General features: G+C 38.9%; 1 non-coding gene across 1 annotated transcript; it reads left to right on the top strand.

The window, feature by feature from the left end:
• Positions 1–19,609: 19,609 nt before the first annotated feature.
• On the top strand, positions 19,610–19,682 carry trnat-agu (transfer RNA threonine (anticodon AGU)). Its single transcript has one exon. It is a non-coding gene; the product is annotated as a tRNA-Thr (tRNA).
• Positions 19,683–20,043: the final 361 nt, after the last annotated feature.

Raw genomic sequence — 20,043 nt, 5'->3', positions numbered from 1 at the left:
TGTTCTGCAAATTTGCAATTTAATATTTCAGATCTTGAGACATGAAAGTGCTATTTTAAAAAATAAAAGGTCAGAGATGTTTTCTTTGTCGTCTATTTAGTTCATTTTATTTCCTCAATTTTCCTCGATTGAGAAATCGGTCTGGGCTCTTATGGGTTAATCAGTAGCCTGCATGCTAGTATATGTTCCATTTACAGTCAAACATTTTGATGAACTCCAGGCTCAATTTTGATTAATCAAAAATCTGCGTAGTAGTAGTCTGAAGATGCTCTTGTACATTTGGTGTCAATTGAACAAAAATTATGGGAGGATATAGGTTTAAGTTTTACAATTTTTGAAGTGAGTGATGGATTGATAAGTTTAGATGTGTTCAATATTTTCTTATCTTCAGACATAATATTGTAGATGTTTCTTTACCTGCTTGATAGTTTTGACCGGGACTCCAATCTTCCTCAGAAGAGTCATTAGTCCTTAAATTAAATTCATTACAGACATGAACTTAAAATCATTGTTTTATTTTATGGCCTCGGTGCCCTGGCTTTTGGCCTTCATGCCCTCGGCATCAGCAGAGCGTTCGTTTTCCACACTTCGTCGACTGAAATCATACCTCCGATCCACAATGACACAAAAGAGACTGAATGACTTGATGAACTGCCATATTCACCGTGACATTCTGGAACAAACTGACATGACAGCCATCGCAAAGGAGTTCGTGCAGGCCAATGACAGACGCAGGCAGGCCTTTGGGAAGTTTTAAGGGTAAGTCATTGGTTACTTCTATTAGCACCACCGAGTGCACTGCTTCCTCTGTTTTCAATGTTTCTATACTGCATTGGTACTGATACAAGCAAGTTGTTAAAGTTGAGTTAGCCTACTACCGAGGTGCTTTTGTTGTGTACTGTTGGCTGTTTTAGCATTTTATTCTGCGCAGTTATGTGCTGGCATGTTGTGGGCTAAAGTCATGACCGATGGATTAATCTATATATAGCCTTCTGTGCTGTTGGCTGTTTTTATCCTCGTACTGGGGTGGGATGTCTGAGTGCAGGTCTTGCCACCGCACCTTCAAACATTTTCTAGGGGAAACACTGGACATGATTACCCAGTACGTTTTTGTCTACCTTGACAAAATCCTAATCTTTTCCAAGACCGTGCAGGTGCACCGCCACCATGTCCGCCAGGTTCTCCAGAGGCTGCTACAGAACAATCTGTTCGCTAAGGCCCAGAAATGCGAATTTCATGTTCCCGAGGTCTCCTTTCTGGGTTTTATTGTACGGACGGGCTAACTCCAGATGGATCCAGCCAAGACCCTGGCCATCCGGGACTGGCCCACCCCCAAGTCTGTCAAAGAGGTTCAGCGGTTCTTAGGATTTGCTAACTTCTACCGCAAGTTTATCAGGAGCTTCAGTTCTGTAGCAGCGCCCATATCGGACCTCACCAAAGGGACAGGTGGATCGTATGTCTGGTCTCCTCAGGCGAAAAAGGCATTCAAAGACCTAGAGCACTGCTTCTGCACGGCACCCATTCTGGTCCTCCCGGACCCTTCGCAACCCTTCATCGTCAAGGTGGACGCCTAGGACCGAGCCGACGCCGCTGTCTGCTCTCAATGCTCGGAAGGAAGGTTGCACCCCTGCGCATACTTCTCCCACCGCCTGAGTTCTGCGGAGTCCCGGTATAACGTGGGGGATCGAGAACTGCTAGCAGTTAAACTGGCCCTTGAGGAGTGGAGGCACTGGCTGGAGGGAGCGCAACATCCATTTTTGGTCTGGACGGACCACAAGAACCTGGAGTACCTCCAGCAAGCAAAGAGACTCAATCCATGACAGGCTAGGTGGGCCTTGTTTTTCAGTCGGTTCGACTTTACCCTATCATACCGCCCCAGCTCCAAAAACACCAAACCTGACGTGCTGTCCAGGCTGTTCGCTCCCACCAACAGGGAGAGCGAAGTTAGGCCTATTATCCCTGTGTCCCGGATTGTGGCCCCTGTCCGCTGGGGTATTGAGGAGACCGTCCGATGAGCCCAACGCCAGGACCCCGGTCCTGGGACGGGGCCACCGGGCCTCTTGTACGTCCCACATCAAGCCCAGGCCAAGGTTCTCCAGTGGGGTCACTCTTCCCCTCTCACCACCCACCCAGGAGCTCGAAGGACCCTGGACTTCCTGAGAAGACGCTTCTGGTGGCCAAGCATGGAGAAGGAAGTGAGGTCATTCGTCCTTTCCTGTGAGGTGTGCACCAGAAGCAAGAACCCACGACAGCATCCCCAGGGCCTCCTGCATCCTCTGACCATTCCCCGGCATCCCTGGTCCCACGTGGTAGTCGACTTCATCACGGGTCTCCTGGAGTCACAAGGTAACACTGTCATTTTGGTCATAGTGGACAGATTCTCCAAGGCCTGCCGCTTTATACCACTGTGCAAGCTCCCTTCTGCCCTTGAAACCGCTAAACTAATGTTTAATCACGTTTTCCGAGTCTTTGGTCTCCCTCAGGATATTGTCTCAGACCGGGGGCCCCAGTTCTCCTCCCGAGTGTGGTACGGGTTTTGCAAGCTCATCGGAGCCACTGCCATCCTCTCCTCTGGGTTCCACCCACAGTCCAATGGCCAGACGGAGAGGCTCAACCAGGACCTGGAAACCACCCTGCGAGGCCTGGCTATGGATAACCCGACTTCATGGAGCACCTGGCTGCCATGGGCAGAGTACTCCCACAACACCCTGCAGTCATTGGCTACCAAGCTGTCGCCATTCCAGTGCCAATTCGGGTTCCAGCCACCTCTGTTCCCGGACCAGGAGGAGGACGTGGGGGTGCCCTCGGTCAACCAATATGTGAGACGGTGTCGCAAGACCTGGAGCAAGGTCAGGAGGACCCTCATCCAGACCTCCAGAACCAACCAGACTCAGGCCAACCACCATAGAAGACCTGCCCACGCTTTCCGCCCTGGGCAGCGGGTTTGGCTGTCCACCAAGGACCTTCCGCTGTGGGTGGAGAACTGCAAGCTTGCTCCTCGCTACATTGGCCCCTTCAAGGTGGTGCGCAGGGTGAACCCTGTCGCCTACCGGCTCCAGTTGCCCCGGACTCTGAGGATCAACCCCACATTCCATGTTTCCCTGTTGCGGCCCATACTGACGTCCACGTATGCCCCTGCCCCTAGGAATCCCCCACCCCCCCTGCATCTTCCAGGGTCAGACTGTGTTCACTGTGCATTGCCTGCTTGACTCCCGCTGGGTCCATGGCTGGCTTCAATGTCTGGTAGACTGGGAGGGCTATGGCCCTGAGGAACGCTGTTGGGTCCCCACCCGGAACATTTTAGATAAAGGACTTTGTCGGGACTTCCATTCGGCCCATCCGGATCACCCTGGGAACGTCAGGAGACACTCCTGGGGGGGGGGGTCCTGTTAGGACTGGGACTGTTTTGGCCTCTAGAGGCCGCTGTTATGTTTATCTTGATTGCCTGTTTCCTGCCCCGCCCTGTTCCTTAATTGTTGTGTATAAATACCCCTCTGTTTGTTCCCTTGTCACGGAGTCTTTATGCCATGCTGTCTTGTGCTAGTTTCCTCTGTCTCACGTATCTTGCCTGTGCCCTTGTGTTTTTGATATTTTTTGCTTTCTTTGGACTTTGTACCTTTTTGATCTTCTGAGCGTTCAGCATTTTGCCTTTCCTTTTGGACATTAAACCTTTGGATATTTTTATTTTGGTTTATCTTCTGAGCTTTTGGATTTTCTTTTTGTTTTTTCCATTGGATTGTATATAGTGTAAATAAACTGTTTTTTGATACTCTACCGGTACTTTTGCTTCACGCCTCTGTACTTGAGTCATCCCCCTGGTGGCTTAGTGGGGGTTTGCTGGATTATTACACCAGCAACCTGTGTTCAAATCCCAGCAAAATCCTAACACTTATATTTTGTACCAAATATCTTTTTATATAAATATATGGATGTCGGTGCTTACGTAAATGAAGTAATTCTAATGTTTGTAAACAAATGAACTGATAATGTTTAACCTGTCAGAAAATATTTTTGTTCCACTTTCTACCCACTTTCTAAGTATTTTCGTAGATCACATTTTATTCATCATTTGTCATTGTTTGTATTCATTTCTAGTTTTGTAGCTTACCAATAAATGTCAACAGGCAATTGACATTGTAACTGCATGAAACTGCAGGTCAAAGGTCGCATGTCATTCCTCGAACCAAAATATAAAATGTCTACTGATATTGTAATATGTGGTAGATATTTACAACAAACTGAAAAAAAATCTGAATGGAATAGAAAAATCTGAATATTTCAAGCATGTAATTTTCATATGCTAGGAATTTAATTCTGGTCTAATTCTATTTATTGCAATAGGATTCCAAATACTCTATAAACATTCCATTCTTTTATGAATCAGAAATTTATTAAATCACAGCACTTTTAATTATTTTTTTAAAAGTACTTCATCTACTTCAACAATGTTACACAAAGATCAATCCATAACAGTTGTAAATGTCAATTCCACAGGGTGTCGATAATGGTGGACACCAGTGAAAGTGATCACGATTATCGACACCTCATGTGACTTTTCAAACACGCATTTAGATACAAAATGGCGACTGTCAAATGAAAGAGTAAGAAATAAAGTAGGTTTAGACAGGATATCATGAAATATCGGTGAATTTGATAAGTAAAAACTAGTGCTGTCAAAGTTAGCGCAATAATAACGCGTTAATGCGATCTCAATTTAGCACGATTAAAAAAATAGTGCCATTAACGCAAATTCTAATTTGGCCCTGCGAGTCACCTGTAGTTCCTGTTGAGGCTTGTCGCGCGCTGCTTCAGTAAGAGTACGTGTGAGTGATGGAGAAAGGCATAGACATATAAACATCCTCGCCGCCATATTGGATGGGGCAAAGTGGAGATTCTTCACCCGTCTCTTGTATAGCGTCTAGACAGTAGCCGAGAATAAAGATGCTTCATTCATGTGCTGCGTTTAACTGTACCAACAGGTTTACCGTCCAAACGAGATCACATGGGATTACCTTACACAGGTGAGACTGGAAAAATACTGTTCAATACTGTTCCTTCAGTCTTCAGTTTCCCAGCTCATCTCCACCGGGTAGGTGTATAGTTATAAGCAGTGAGAATTAGATAATACAGTGCCACACTATGATGAACGTTTTTGAATGTATGATGAATGTTTATTTTTATCTGTTTTTTTCTTCTTTTATGGCAAATACTTCTCTTCAAAAGAAACTAATGAAGAGTAAAATAAAACTTTTTTTATTTTCACAGTGATATGCACTTTATTTTTCATCCCTTGGTTTTCTCATCTAATATGGAAGTTATGGATGTCAGTGGCTGTGACAAGACGTGTTATGCTCTGCAATAAAAAAAAAAAAAACATTGGTACAAAGCAAGCCCATTCACTTTTTTATGCTGATAAGAGAATTACAATGGTTTTTCATGTGACAAAAATGTGCGATTAAATTGCGATTAATCGCGAGTTAACTATGACAGTCGCAACATTAATCGCGATTAAATATTTTAATCGCTTGACAGCACTAGTAAAAACATGTCCATGATCTTTCAACCATCCTTACCTGCAATGATAACATCTGGGTTTTTCTCAAATTGCTGATTGTGCTAAAAAAATTCAATCTCAGGTAACTAGCTGTGTCATCAGACGACAAGATCAAAGCGTGAGGCGGGTCTTCCGCTTGATTAATTAACCAATAATAACTGTTGTAACTGAAACTCACCTTTTGTAAAATTGTTTTTTATTGGTAAATCTGAAGAGGTGTCAATAATTATGGACTGTTTATAATTGTAGCCATAATAATAACACAAAGTTGGGATAGGGAAAAACAAAAGACGGTGGAAGTTGTGTAATGTTTAAAAATAAAAAAATAAATTAAAAATAATCATAAATTAATAAGGTTAATTGGCAACAGGTCAGTAACATGACTGGGTATAAAAAGAGCATCCCAGAGAGGCTGAGTCTCTCAGAAGTAAAGATGGGGAGGAGTTCACTGCTCTGTGGAAGACTGTGTGGGCAAATAGTGCAACAATTTAAAGGATATGGGACATGGATTTTTACCTGGGCATAATTATGTATAAAGGACATAAGAAATGCCATCTAAATCACTGCAGGGTGTCAAATGTGAAAATCATCACATTATTCAAGTTTTTTTATACATCAGCGTAAAACAAGGATTCGTTAATGAGCTAGGTGGTCACGTGACCCATGACATCACAAAAACTTTCCAAGGAGCCAGCGCTTGGGAATCTAATGTAAACAGGTTACCGAAATGGACACCATTGACAGTGATATTCCCGATGTTTCACAGAGATGTGAAGTTAGACCCTATCAATTCGAACCGATAGCTGGAAATTCACATGAACATGGATCTTGTCTTTACTCTGACGGGTCAGATGATTCTGAGAGTGAGCGTTCATTCAGCCCTCATGAAACTGAAAGCGGTCGGCTCGATAACACTTCCTGGTAAGTTAAAAACAATTCTGCTCAAAGGCTAATGATCTGTTGAAAGAAGTATTATTTTTGTATCATACATTTAAAGTTCATCATAGATCTAGCTAAAGTCTGTTGCAAGCTAGTTTTTTTTTTTGCTGATATTTTTCGAGATTGATTGAGATACAATGCTTCCAGAGTCCGAGATGAAAACATTCAAAATGGCGAAACGAGTCAGAATTACTGTATGATAATCAATAATTGATACACACAAAATTATAATACTAATCCTTACCTCGGCTTTCAGTTGCTTAGCGCAGAGGTCTTCAACAGGGGGGTCGCGAAATTGCACCGGATCACTCATATCAACAAAAATATTCCTGCCCTGTCCCCTGGCCTCCGTGCAGGGATGCAAACAGCGCGCCTTTCGGCGGATGCCGCCTTTTTCACGGCTGAATCGCGCAGATCCGATTTAAAAAAAAAAATAGTGATGTTGGTTCATGGAGCATGAGGCATGAAGTGTAAGAATGAGAGAGAGGCGGTTTGGGTCGGGAAGCTGCTCACATTTGTGCAGCCTGGCTCAGGTGTGCGCGGCTTCCCGATTTGAACTGTTTTTTTTTTCTCATCCTTATGCTTCCTGTTTCATGAATTAATATCGCTCAGTACCTGAGTATTAATGTTGAAAGAATCCTCAGTGAAATGGTCCGAATACAGTTTGTGGGAAACAGTAGGTGCAAAGTTCTTTTCAACAGGTGTTCTGTAAAGTTGTCCTACCAAGCCTACTGCGCATGCGCGAAGCCTACTGCGCATGCGCAGGTGAGCCCACACTTTCCTCAGCTTCGGGTCCTTGGGGAATGCAAAAAAACTTACTCCAGGGCATTTCCCATTGGAATTATTGCAACCATAAGCAGCACAATACACCATGATGTCCAATGTATGATGTCCAATGTACTTTAAAGACTATAAAAACAATTTTCTTGTCATCCACTTCTCCATTCATCTACCTGCTTGTGCTGTGCCCGAAAGTTTTTGTGACGTATGATCACGTGACAGCGGCTCTTCCGGTTGCAAAAAATGCATATCGGAAGTCGAGCAGAAATGCCATATAATCATCACGAATATAATGATTTTGCTGAATTTAATAGATGATTTTGTATTTGTTGATGCAATTAATTCATATTTTTAATGGAAAGAAACTGATATAGCGTGCTTTTATGTTTCATGTCCCATATCCTTTAAGAATAACTTTCCTCAAAGTTAAATTGCAAAGAATTTGGGATCACATCCTCTACGGTACATAATATCATTAAAAGATTCAGAGAACCCGAAGAAATCTTTGTCTGCAAGGGATGAATGTACACACATCGTATGGTCAGAGCCATCAAAAATCAGGCCAATGCATTACCATATTCTCTTAAGTATGGGGCTCCGCTCTGCTATAAATGAATGAAAGTTGATTGGAATAAATCATGGGGTAAACTGGGCAACAAAGTAAACTACAATGAATTTAAAACAGGATGCAGCAGTAACACCTGACACACTCCCTCTTTAATTTTCTTTTCTGTTATTCAGCTGCATCTGTTACCACAAATGTTGTTTGTATCTGTGGTTAACTGATAACAAGTTGGTAAAGGAAGTATCTTTGATATATTCCATTTAACTTCACATGTACTGTTCTTAGGTTTTTGTACAGCCTCTCACTGACTCTGTATTACTGTGCTGCTCTCAGTGCGCAGTGATAGAGTGCAGAATCTGAGATCTGTAGATCTTTAATAGTAAGTTCAGTCGAGTCTGAGGATGTTTCTGCCTTGAATCGAGCGCCAGAAGGGTTGTAGTCATTAGAAGAACTGTATAATTTTGCGCCTTTATTCAGTAAAAACTGTGGTGCTCTGTTACGATATTGTTTGTACCAGTAAAGATAAATGTAATCACTGCTTGACTGATATGAACATTTCAGAGTAACAGTGTCTGTTTCTTTCCCCTCAATGTTGGTATCTTTGTCCATCGGCCCAATGTTATCTGCAAAACTGCCTGTTTGCAAAGAAGAATAGAAAGAAATAGATCTGTGAAATATTTCTGTCAACATAATACTGACTTACAAAATTAATAAATTAATAGATTAATACACACATGAGTATTAGTTAATACAATGAATGAGCTAATGAAGGTTAATTACCTGTTGCTACAGTGAGAATCAGTGGTATGTATCTCACTATGTACAGTAAGTTGTATAGTTGAGCCATTTCTGAACACAGCTCTGTGAGGATTCTGTATAATAGTGCTGTATGTGCTGAAGCTGAGGTTGAAACAAGGTTTACAGATGAGGGAACATGTGTCTCTAGAAGGCCACACCCAGGAAGTGCAGCTGTTGTAGCAGAACGTTACACAGATCATCACTTCACAGCATCAGTGACAGTGAACTGAGTCACCAGTACAACACAGAACAAGTCCTGCTGCTGATCAACCCAAAGCATGCTCTTTTTTTTCCCATCGCAATTGTAGTTCATGATGATTTTACCCATGAAATTGATGGATGATCATGATTTGACTCTTAAACAGCATTTAAAAAAACAAAACAAAACAGCACACATCCAGAACTGAATATCTCCACCTACATACATCCCTTTATCTTTACTAAGTGCACAGTGGATCTGGAACCTTTTCCTGAACACACTGAGCGAGTCATAGGAATTATTTTCATTTTATTTCAGAGTTTTTGGAGCTTCACAAAAGAAGACTTTTTTTGTTGCAACTTGAGGCACAAGCACCTCTGCCAGTTTCTCTGAAATAAATGTTTTTCCGAACAGGACTTAAACAAGGTGTGGAAAAAGGTTTACACACAATGGTTTGATAAAATGTACATATATTTTTAAAAAAGACAAAATATCCTTGGCAGTTCATCAGTAGATATCGCTGATGTGGAATAAACATTGATAAAGAAGATTTCAGCAGATAATTACTGTGCAACAATCCTAAAATACCCTAATGATACCCTAAATATGCTGCTGGTGTGAAATTATTTTTCTTGTACATTGCACGTACATCAGGTTAATTATTAAATAAATATATGCAAAACATTATGACTATATTTCAATGTGTTATGGAATTATGTATGGATATTGCAATGTCACATTGATATCAACACATTTTAATAAAATTTAACTCTATTAGCCAAGTGATTATCTCATATATATATATATATATATATATATATATATATATATATATATATATATATATATATATATATTTATATATATATAAAATGACTCCGTGATTCCACTCTGAAGCTCCACTTCTCTGACCAGCAGGTCTAGTTTTGCCTGTTTAAGGCCCATCTGCTCCTGATGGTGCCACTCATACAGGTCTCGGAGTAACTGGAGCCGCTCCTTCTCAATGCTGATCAGCTCCCGGGTGCACTGACGCTCTCGGCCAGCTGTAATCTGGCTGCCTGCAATCTGGGAAGCGGCACTGCAGTCTGGGGAAGTGATGGGATCGATACTGTACCTCCTTCATATGACAAACACCACTCAGCTGCATGCCAGTGTATTAGAGACATTAAGCTCTTGATTGGATAACAATGAAATGAGCAGGCAAAGGAAAAACATTTTGCTGAATTATTTAACTTGTTATTTGTTCATAATTTTGTGTGAATGTTTGCTCATTTAATAAAAAGTATAAAAATAAAAATACAAGTTCTTGTCCAAAAATTTTAAAAAGTTTCAATTATTCATTCCCACATTATATATGTAATGCTTAATGACAATACAATATATTAACATATTTTGACACTTTATATTTCATTGTTTTTTTTTATTAAAAACAAATACCACGTGACCTCATGGACTGGATTTGTCAACTACTATAATGTCTTTAGCAACTACAGTACAAATACGTTTAGCAGTTACTAATGCCTATTGTGAGGATGCACATTGCAAAGACGCTCTGGACAAAGTTGCGCTTAAGGTTCCTTCTTACAAGTGAGTTCAGGAAAACCACATACAGAGACAATGTTCTTTGCTTAAGAACATCTTTAAATTTGCTCTTTAGCTCTAAAGTGCAACGTTATCAGGAAACCCACCCCAGATCATTAGATAAGTCTATATTATTGTTTTTAGCAACATAATTGTCATCTTTGTTCTCTTGTACCATAGCCACAAAGTGCACAGAATTAACAAATTAATGCATAATTAACATCCAAACATGAAGAGGAAAGGAGAATCTTTACCAGTTTCTTCTCTCAGTTAGTGTTGCTGTTGCTCTGCCCCTCCTCTCTCTCTCCGCTCTCTTTTCCCAGCCGGCACCTAGACGTCGAATATTCCTCTAATGCTCATCTAAACAGTGTCTAAACGTCTATAGTTATTTACTCGACGCCACACAGACGACTATCCATAAACGTTGCATAGAGGTTGCATAGGAGATGGCTAAAAGACGTCGAAAACATATCTAATAACTACGTCACTTACAGCGCATGAGCGGAAATGCAGGCAAACACACGTGAGTGCAGAAATTGAAATACACCAAAGAAAATTACAAGAAGAAGAATCCAGCAAATCCAAGAATAATACAGGTAAACAACCTTCAGTCTCAAAACACATATTAAGCTTAGTATTTAGTTGACTACTTGACAGAGAAAAAAGTTGCCATTACTAAACTGTTTTAGAGATATTTTAGATAAATTAATGATAATGAGTTCAGCAGCAATGTCACATTTTGATTTAGAAAATACAACACCTAATGATCGTTTTCATACATGTATATAAATCATAATTTTATCTGTATGAGAATCTTGCAAAATTACCTCTAGCATGTCAATAGGTAGTAGAACTTATAGAATAAAGATATTGTGATCCGCAAATCGCGTATATATCCCGATTATCGCCTACCTAGAAATTACTATTTATTTGCAATCTGCAGTCCAAATTATCAATCAAAAACTTGTAGAAGCTTCTCCCAATGACATTTAAAGTGCCAGTTCAGACAACTGAGTAGTTAGTATGTGTTAGGAGTGCCAGAAGCTGCTGTAATTAAGGTCTAACAAACATCTCAGTCAATGCTAACATGCCAACCAACATGATTAGTGTGAAAGCTTCTCCCAATTACAGATAAAGTGCAAATTCAGACTACTGAGTAGTTAGTATGTGTTAGGAGTGCTAGAAGCTGCTGTAATTAAGGCCTAACAAACACCTCAGTCAATGCTAACAACCCAAGTTGACACACAGTGAAGTCAGTGCTCTTCAGTAAATACTGCTGGTTATATAAGCATAATAAATTGTAATTAATAAATTCATCAAGACTCGTCTCCATATTTTTGTATTAAGTTGTGTTTTTGCTTGTGAATACATAGAATCTACATGTATACAGTAACTAGATCTACTTTCTTGTTTAAAAAAATTACATAAGACCTTGTATTAAAGTGTAGATCTACATGTAAAACTAATTAAAATTATATAAAATTTGTACTTTATTTTTTAGAGACTGATTTAGTGAGGAATTGGTGCTTTCTTTGATGTAACCAAATATGAAGTAAAATTATGCCTTGTTAGTTTAGATACCCCTTCCCCCCTTGCCTGCATGCACATCCATTCCTTAACAGCATGTTGCCTTTTTTCTTTGAAAAACCAGGTTTGAGCATCAAAACAGCATGTCCAGTTACAAGAAGCTCTGGAGAAAACGAAAAGCACAAATAGATGCATTAGCGTTAAGCACCGATAGTGATGAAAATGAAAACGTTCCTCAAAGTGTAGAATACGGAACAGGGAATCACCACCATACAAGTTCTCCTAGTAGTGAGGATGAAGAAATGATCAATGATTATGGGTATACTGATAACATACTATCCTCAGATGATGACGCAACTGAGAATGCTGATGGACCTTGTGATTTTGATGCAGACGTTGATCCTGTGGTTCCTGATCTTGCTAGTGATCTTCAATCTTGGGCTTCTAAGCACAACTGCACAAGAGAATGTATTAATGATCTCCTGGCTTTATTATTGAAACAAGGACATGCTCTTCCCAAGGACTCGCGCTCCTTAATGAAAACTCCCAAGAACATTGCCTATCAGGAAAAATGTGGAGGCAAGTACATTTATTTAGGGATTGAGAAAGGCATTCTTAGAACATTACGCCAGCTTAGTATGTCACAGCAAACACCTGCTTCTGTTCAGTTATGTGTCAACATTGATGGAGTGCCACTTTTCAAATCTAATAATGTCCAATTTTGGCCCATCTTGGGATCTTTTGAAGGATCCAAGCCATTTTCTATTGCTTTGTTTTGTGGGAAGTCAAAGCCTGAACCTCTGGAGGATTTTATGACTGACTTTCTTGAAGAATTAGTATTGATTAAACAAAATGGTGTTACATTTGAGGGAAATACTTATGGAGTACATCTTAAGGCAATGATTTGTGATGCCCCTGCACGAGCATTTCTAAAATGTTGTAAGGGACACACTGCATATTTTGCCTGTGAACGATGTGAAATTAAAGGTGCATGGCAAAACAACAGAGTGGTGTATAACTCTACATATCAAGCACCTCTACGAACTGATGATGCATTTGCAAATCTAGCATACCATCCAGACCACCAGAATAAACTGTCGCCTCTCGTCGCCTCAGAAATTTACTGTGTAAGTCAGTTTTCACTAGACTATATGCATCTGGTTTGTCTTGGGGCAATGAAAAGAATGTTAGTTTTTCTTAAACAAGGACCTAATGAGTGTAGGCTTTCCGTTAGGGAAAGAGCTGAGGTATCAAACAAATTAGAATCGTTAACTGGTTGTATGCCACATGAATTTGCTAGGCAGCCAAGGTCGCTCATGGAATTAGAAAGGTGGAAGGCAACAGAATTCCGCCAGTTCCTCTTATACACAGGTGCAGTGGTGTTAAGGACGGTTCTGAGGAAAGAAAAGTATGAACATTTTCTTAAATTGTCCATTGGCATTTCAATCATGCTTGACGCTGATTCTAGAAAGAGGAATAGTTACTTGGAATTTGCAAAGATGTTAATCCAACAATTTGTTGCCCAATGTCCTGATATGTATGGCCCATCCTTTAATGTCTATAATATTCACAGCTTACAACATTTGCATCAAGATGTCACTCACTTCAACACATCGTTGAATGAAATATCTGCATTTCCATTCGAAAACCATTTGTAGTGCCTGAAGAAGTGTGTCCGAAACAGCAGCAATCCGTTGGTGCAGGTTGTGAAGCGGATGAAGGAGGAAGAGGAAAGGCCAATAATTGTGGAAAATAATCCATGCACAATTCCTTTTATTAGAGCAAACAAGAAAGATGGATGCTTTCTTCTTCAGAGTGAGGATTATGCATTTGTACAAGAGGAACTGCCCAATAAAAATTTCCGATGTCATGTGGTAAAACAGGAGCATACACAAAACTTTTTCATGGTGCCATGCGAGTCTAAACTCGTTAATATTGCCCTGGTGCAAAATATTGAGAGACATAAAAGAGAGAAGGTCATTGATCATAGGGAGCTGCAAAGAAAAGCTGTTTGCCTACCTTTTGGGAGAGACTTTATGATTTTTCCTCTTCTGCATGGTGTTGAAAAGTAGGTCAATAAATGTATAATGTAGACTTTACTAAATTTTATAGTGCTTTTTGGTTAAAACTGCTGCTGTTTACTCACTACTAAAATGTTGGCACTTTGTACTAATTCTGAGCTATTGCTCTTGTACTTCTTGAATGGCTGTGACTAATTTTGTGTCCAATCCTTTGTTTTAGATAATGTGGGCTCGTGCTGTGTGGGAGGAAAATGGCAGAGAGATAGAGGATGTCTTGCCACGCTGCTGGATGAGCCAGAGGAAAAAAATCGTCTGGTGGCCCAATCCCGATACATCACGGAATGTGCCGAAACTTTTAAAACAGATGGCTGCTCCAGAAAAGGACTGGATTTCTTTTCCTCTGATTAAAATCAAATATACCTCAGGTAAGCAGAGACCATGTAACACTGGTTCTTTTAATGTATTTTGTATTTAATGAATGTATTTTATGATATACCAATCCATGATTTGTAGCTTATATGTTAGACTGTTGCTTTTCTAAATTAGTTACCGACATGAACTGTAATACTGAAATATTATATTATTTGCAGTTTTAAAAATTCTCTGTCATAAAAATTTTCAGAACGCAAAAGTGATTGCAAAAGATATGATGCCACAACTGCTGATTCAAGTGATGAATCTGATGAAGAGTGCGGAAAAAGGATAAGGACAAGAAGGCAGTTCCCAGATTTTGTGGAAGGTAAGCATCTTGAATTTTGTAGCAAATAATGTGGATTTTGTGAGAACATAAAACTAAGGATTTTACTAATACATTGTTTGTTGTATGTTTAGAGTATGCATCTGCTGATGATGGGGCCACTGGCAGCCCTGCAAAGTTACCAAGTAAGTTAATTTAGGGTCATATTAACTATTGCTCATTCTGTCAATTGAGAAGATTCAAGTTACTTTCTCCCAAGGAGGTTTAATGATATGCCAAAAACATAAATCTAAGCATTTCCATTATTAACTAGTATTTTTAGTGATACTGTAATGTTTTATATTATCTTACCTTGTCTTTATTTCATTTTCAGAGCAGTGCCCAGTAGACAGCATTATTCCACCCAGAAAACTGTCACCAAGAAAGCTTCAGACTACTCAGGCCGCCAGTTCCTCCTCCGTCAGCATAAGGCAAAGTCCAAGGAAAAGGCTTGGTGAAAAAGGTGCGCCACTGTTTTATTTCTGTTAGGTTTTTAAAATGCAAGGAATATATCAAACCGTTGATTCCATTAAAAGTAACAAAAATATTCAACTTTGGTCTCTTGAAAGCATTATGTTTAACTGAAAAATATGTTTCTAATTCTAAGCAGCTCAGTTATTTTATCTTTGTGAGCACATTTTAAGTTGTGCCATTTGTAATGTGTTTTTTTTTTTCATTTTCAGAGCAGTGCCGTGTAGACAGCATTATTCCACCCAGAAAACTGTCACCAAGAAAGCTTCAGACTACTCAGGCCGCCAGTTCCTCCTCCGTCAGCATAAGGCAAAGTCCAAGGAAAAGGCTTGGTGAAAAAGGTGCGCCACTGTTTTATTTACTGTTGTTTTGTCAGATAAATTGTGTTTAACTTTTAACTCTTTACGCCAAAAGTCCGCTGCTGCTTCATTGCTGAACTGTCAGCAATTTGCTTTTATAAGAAAATGTTCCAAAAAATATTTTACTAGTTAATTGAATTACAGAACAACTCGATGTGTCAGATTGCCGTGTCCAAGTGATTTCGACCCTTCTGCGCACTCCAACATCTGCACCTCGACATGGACAAGCGAGTTCTACCCTTCAGCGTTCTCCAAGATCTCCAACACCACCTCCCCCTATAAGTAAGTATAGAACAGGTTAAATAACATGAACAGTTGTTAAATTAGAATTCGTTTGAAACAATCAAATTTATCACAATTCATGATGCTGGAATCATAAACAATATTGGTCCAATTGTAGATTATCATCAAGAACAGAACAATGAGATTATCAAGATCTTTACTCAGAATGTACATATTAAGATCTACCTGAGTTATCATCGACCTAATAAATCAAATTATTTTAAGTTAACTTATTTTACGTTGTTTTATTTCTTAGATAACCAACCTGGGAGCCATCGTGTTGGGCAGTTTCCTCTATCTGAAGCACGTAAGTTTTTTTAACAAAAAAATAATTGTTCTATGAAGTTGTAATAGTTTGTCAAATATTTAAATCTCAATTGGGATTTTAATAATAATCATTTGGAAATTTTGTATACTTTGGATGTTTGGAACTGTCATTGAATGCTAAATATTTTGTAGGATTCCAGAGAAAGGTAATAGACCTATTGCTTGGAATCAAAGAGGAGATGACCAGAATAGGTCGTAGGGTGGAGCAGCCTGACTCCGATTTCCATCTGAAGAAGTGCTCCACCCTGGAGGATTTTTTGGAGCAAGAGAGGGCCTTGGCCGATCCAGAATTTATGAGAAACACGGTAAGTTTTGTCCTTTTGTTTGTTTTGTTTGTAAAATATATGTTTGTTTGAAAATAATATCACCAATGTTCCTTGTGACATTTTAGATACAGCAGATAGGCAAGATTGGTGGTGCAGATGTTAAGGACAACGTTTTTAAAGTGCTCTCGAGGTATGTAAATTTTTTCACAAGCTATCATTTCTTTCCATCTTGTAATTCTTGTTATGTAGAGCCATTACTTTATTTGCATTATAATTTCATCAAAACATTTTCAGACTTCTTACCAACCAACTTATGACACAGTTCAACTTTGGGGGAAACAACAAAAAAGGTGCCCCTTTCCAAAAGAAGGGCCTTGCGGAGACAAATCTCTACACTGCCATTAAAGGTATATCTGTTATAATGATCAAAAGGGTTTAATTCTGTAGATATTTCGGTATTTATGCTTGTTTTTGCCATAAATTCTTCCTATAAAACATCTAAAAGACATAGATTTTTGTGTAGGATGTTACCACAATATTGGGATTATATATAAAAATATAATATACAATGTTAAATGCTAAGACATGATTTAAAAAACAAAGCAGAAAATGCCATCTGTGTCTGAAGAGATTTGAATTAATTGTAGCTGGAATCATGCTCCGCAACAACACCACCGATCAGCAAATAAAGGGCTATGCTCAGGTCTACCTAAAAAATGCTGCTGCTCGCCATAAGGACAAGTAGAGTGACTGATGCAAGACTACTGGTTGACCAAGAGATTCAGTTTAGATTAAAAGAGACTTCTTTAGTCACCATGACTAACTAGTTTAGTGTTAGCAGGGTATAATGATCTCAGGATGGGTGTTGTAAGGCCACCTTCTATTGTTGTAGGTTCTAGTATAGGCTTTTCTTATTACTTGTTATAAGAGATATATATGCATTTGTTAACAGTTTTCTGTTAAAATTGTTGTTCTTTATGGTACATATATAGTTTAACAGGCTAACAGTCTAAGTTTGAAACTTGACCATTTGGACATTAAAATTGTTCTGTATGATACATATCTACTTAGTTGAATTAGAAGCAGGTTGAACAGTCGAAACTTTTAACTTGGTCATTATGTTTTAGTTATTTTAACAATATTTTCTTTAGTAACCATGACTAACTAGTTTAGTGTTAGCAGGGTATAATGATCTCAGGATGGTTTTGAGGTTACCTTCTTTTGTTGTAGGTTCTAGTCGAGATATGCATTTTGTTAATAGTTAATTGTAAGTGTTCTGTTAAAATTGTTGTTTTTATGAAACATATTTGTTTGAAAGATATATATAGTTTGACATTCTAAATTTGAAACTTGACTATTTGGCCACTAAAAGTGTTCAGTGGATGTAACAAAGAATATTAATTAGGTTTTGTTATATTTGATTTAGTTAGCATTATTTTTTTACATTGTGATGTTCTTTGAATTAAGGATACCTTCTTTTGTTGTAGGTTCTAGTATAGGCTTTTGTTATTAGTTGTTATTGAGATGTGCATTTTGTTTTAATAGTTGTAAGAGTTCTGTTAAAATTGTTGTTCTATAGTATATTTGGTTGAAACCTGCTTTAACTGGTCGAACATTCTAAATTTGAAATTTGACCATTTGGCCTCTAAAAGCTTTCAGTGGATGTAAGAATATTACTTTAGGTTTTGTTATATTTGGTTTAGTTAGCATTATTTTTTACATTTTAATGTACTTTGAATTGGTGCTTCACTGAAATATTTGATATATTGCTATGTAATGATAGCTTGTATGTATGTTTGAAGCACTGAAATATTTGATATATTGCTATGTAATGATAGCTTGTATGTATGTTTTATGTAAGGTTGGCTTTTGATTCTTTGATTAGGAGTATAAATAAAATACTGTTACTTTAACCTGTCGTTCTGTTTCATTTGCTATTTAATGAGATATTTTAAGCCTGAATTAGACGACTAAGCAACGTTCATATTTAGATGTCTAAAACAAGTAAATCGTAGATGTATATTAGACGACCAAACTTAGAGGTTTAATAGAGGACTAAACTTAGACGTATATTAGACGTCTAGTCCTAAACGTATACTAGAATTCCATGGTAGACGTTTACTAGACAACTTTTAGAGGTTTAAGTTAGACGTTTATTAGATGTTGTTTAGAGGTCTTGTGCCCGCTGGGTTTCTTGCATCCACCAACAAAAAAGAATGAAGACATTTCTGCAGAATCAATCAATAAATAAAATGTGATTTTTTTTTTTTAATTGGAAAAAATATCCTTGGGGCATCATCAGTATATCTGCAACATGCAACACTGGGGGAACTCTGTTTGCCAAGACACAGGAGAACAATTTTTAAAAGCCAAAAACCTTTTTGGGAGCCTCACTCAAGGCCATCACATGTTTTTGAACTATGGGGGAAATAGGAGCATACCCACACAGACACCAGGAGAAAATGCAAACTCCACGCAGAAAGGCCCCTGCTGGCCTTGAAAACAGAACATCTCTGCAAGGCAACCATGCTAACCACTTACACCACCATGCTGCCCGAAATTAAGCCTACTTAGGTAGCTTTTTCTATGACCTGGATTCAAACCAGGGCTGCTGCAGCCACAATGCAGAGTACTAACCACTATACAATCACAGCGAACTATTCAGAGATAGTCATGCAACAACTTCCAAGACCATACCACTCATAGTTTTCAAGTTCTGCTCCAGAAACAAAACGTACCCCTCAGACAAACCTGAGAGACTAAGTCTGAAATTGTTTCCATGAAAACATGAAAAATTTAAATTTCTCAAATTTCTTAGTATGAAAAGGCACATCTACATCACCTTGTTAATATGTATGCCAAATTTCAAATCCGTATCATGAATAGTTTTGGATATATGCTCCGGAAACAAACATTGCTCTAAGAAACTAAGTCAAAATCTATTTTTTATGTAAAAATTTGAAAAATACTTGAGAAAGTAGCCAGAATGTACAGTCCACAGCCCACTCTACGATTGACACACTGCATTATTTAAAATGTGTCTCCTTTTTTTTGTGAGGCAAATAGTAAACAGAAGCTAACTGCAGCGAGGAACTAAAGTTGTGAGTGATGTTACAGCAGTTTCTGTGGGCTGTTTTGAGGATCAGCGCAGGGGCTTCAAGGTTTTGCTGTGGCCCCAAGCTTCAGCAGCTATGAAAGTGTTAAGGCTCCATAGCTCAGTGGTGAGAGCACTGTTCTAGTAAACCAGGGGTTGTGAGTTCAATTCTCACTGGGGCCTAGAAGGGATATTTTGAAAGTAGAAAGATGATCCAGATAAAAGAGGGGATATTGAGAACACTGACACCAGAAGGTGAGCATGTGTTGCTCATGATTTCTCATCACCTGAAGACCACTTTCTGCTGGTGAGAATGGCCTCATATGGACAGTTTGAAGATCAGTGAGATCACTGTGGATGAGACTGAGGACCTGAAGGTGTCTTTGGTGTGCAATTTCTGCAGAGCACTTTGCACTCAAGTCTCCATCAATGCACATAGTCAGGTGGTATTTGTTTATATTTGGAGGCTACTTTGCAAAATTTACCAAGTCTTGTTTTTGGTGGTAATATACAAGTTCAGATATAAATTCATAAATCTGGACTT

This window comes from Neoarius graeffei, chromosome 1, assembly GCF_027579695.1.
Source record: "Neoarius graeffei isolate fNeoGra1 chromosome 1, fNeoGra1.pri, whole genome shotgun sequence".
Lineage (NCBI taxonomy): Eukaryota > Metazoa > Chordata > Actinopteri > Siluriformes > Ariidae > Neoarius > Neoarius graeffei.
Note: the sequence above shows the minus strand (reverse complement) of the source record. Positions and strands in the feature narration are given on the sequence as shown.